Below are 2317 nucleotides of genomic sequence, written 5' to 3'. Positions count from 1 at the left end.
TTCATGCTGGGTCAAAATTCTGGGTTGTTTTGGGTACTGTAAACACACAGTTGGGTTGTTTTATGCTGGGTAAATGGGTTGTGAGGGTTAATTTCTATCTGAACACCCGGTTGGGTTACTTTGACCCAACTGCTGGGTCATTCTTCATTTTCCCGCTCATCCTTTGTCGAACTTTCTGGATCTTTCTGTGAGCAGTTGAACCAGACACATCAGGATTTTCTGGTAGGTTAATATAAATAATAATTTTCCTATAGTCTTGATCGGTTGTGGTAATAGCATGATGATCTCAATATCATTTCACACTCTTGGATCAAAAGGGGGGTTAATGTTGTTGTTGTTTTCTGGGAAGTTAGGCTAGATTTTCCTAGATGCTAGCCAACGTTAGCCAACTTACAATTCTATAACATTAGCCTTTTTGAATTTTGCAATTTAATATGCAGTAGTCTCCGGGTTTATTGTTCATCTGGCTGTAATGTGCCATTGGACATTTTATATCTTCATATTTGTGTAACAGTAGCTGGCAGCTAGCTGTCGTTAGCAGTAGCTAAGGCTAGCCACAGTTAACGAGCTGACGAGCTCCAGCAGAGCCGTTAAACCCAGGACTAACGGTTAACTGAGGGTGATCAATCAAGGTAACGTTAACATTACTTTAAGAGGGAGGACACAACGTTTTAAACCGACTGTACTTTATCAACATTACTGTATTGTTATCATTATTATTTATGTTTTAATCAGTGTTTTTTCTTCTTCTTTTTTTTTTTTTACCAGAGAGACAAACAGGAGACTCGCAGCCCCTCCGTGAAGCCCAGCTGTCTGCCGAACGGCGTTGGAGAAACGGTGAGTTTTCACTTCAAACTGCGTTATTTCCCGTTTTATCGGGTGTTAATCACCGGGTCTGTGTGTTGTGGAGAAGAGGAGACCTCTGCGGATAATTCGGCTCACGTTAAAAACCCCTCGAGCGTGTGGCTCTGAGGCTATCAGAGAAACAAGCTGAGCAGTGGTTAGCAGCAGCTCGGCTCCAGCCCTGCAGACGGCCTGTCTGTGTCCGCCAAACAGCGTCAAGTAAACACTGGTTTTTAACACGAAACTGCTTTAGTCGTGCTTTTACTGCTTTTAAGCATCGGGTGTGGGAGAGGGGGATACGGCTACAGATAATTCGGCTCACGGAGTAAAACATCCTGAACGCCCTGATATCAAATTACGTTAGAGAAACAATCGCTGAACTTTTTAGTCTTAACAATTTGACTCGGGAGCGACAATGCGTGCAGCGTAGCTGTGTTGCTGCACAAGCTGTGTAAAAAGCGAGTGGAGTGTGTATTTTCCTTTTACCAGGTATTCCAGTCAAACAACTACTGTTTGAGAAATATCAATTGTTATAGAAACTATTTCATGTTAATTGAACTTGTGCATTTTCTTTTGTCTTTTGTTTAGTTGTTAAAGGTGAGAGGGTGCTGAAGGTCCTGCCAGCTCTGCTTCCTCCATCCATCTACAGGAGAGGAGGACAAGTCTTCAGACCCACTACTGCAAGATCTGTGTGTGTGAGAGAGAACCTGCAAACTGAGCATTGTTACCTATTTGTGTTCATTCAGCCTGTGCACCTGTGCTGGTGTAAAATTTGTTAAACTGCCAATAAATTTAAGTTAACAGTGGCCTATGTGTGTATGGTGTGTGTTTGTATGATTATGGGAAATTACAACAGCAACAATAATGATATAATATATTTTGTATTAATATTAGATAGTCATATAATAGAATCTGATTATCAATTATTTATAATATTTATTATTAATACTATCAATTAAAAAAGTAAAAGTAGCAGGGCAATGGGGCAGGATATAACCCAGCACATGGGTCATTTTAACCCAGCAATAGAGTTAATTTAACTCACTAGTTGGGTCAAATGAACAACCCAACTTTCTGGGTTAAACGGGGGAACCCAGCACTTGGGTCGAAACAACCCAGCGCGTGTTCTGTCCCTATGTTGATCAGCAGTTGGGTTAAGGTTGGGTTATTTTTCAACCCAACAGTTTTTAGTGTGTAACAACAACCCTGTCGATCGCTCGTCGTTAGTCATCAAGAGCGTTTGGAAAGTCGCCAGATTTTGCGAGAAATCACTCGGATAGCAGCTTGAAAATCCCCGATCTAGTGTGGATGAGGAACGGACGGCGCCGCCGCCGGCGAACGTGACCGCCGGCGAACGTGACGAGGAGAGCTAAAGGTGGTGGGAGTGTCTGTTGTGAGCGCACATGTCTGTGGCTGTGAGTTCAGGGGGCACGTCAGCCAGAGCTGCTGTGTGTGTGTGTGTGTGTGTGTGTGT

General features: G+C 42.9%; 1 long non-coding RNA gene across 1 annotated transcript; it reads left to right on the top strand.

Moving 5' to 3' along the window:
• The first annotated feature begins 201 nt into the window (after positions 1-201).
• On the top strand, positions 202-1639 carry LOC146977773 (uncharacterized). The gene is made up of 3 exons (XR_015037301.1): positions 202-226; positions 771-837; positions 1432-1639. It is a non-coding gene; the product is annotated as an uncharacterized LOC146977773 (long non-coding RNA).
• Positions 1640-2317: the final 678 nt, after the last annotated feature.

The sequence above is a fragment of the Trachurus japonicus genome, chromosome 12 (assembly GCF_045865225.1).
Source record: "Trachurus japonicus isolate A0001 chromosome 12, Traja_1.0".
NCBI classification, from domain to species: domain Eukaryota; kingdom Metazoa; phylum Chordata; class Actinopteri; order Carangiformes; family Carangidae; genus Trachurus; species Trachurus japonicus.
This window is presented reverse-complemented; position numbering and strand designations above follow the sequence as displayed.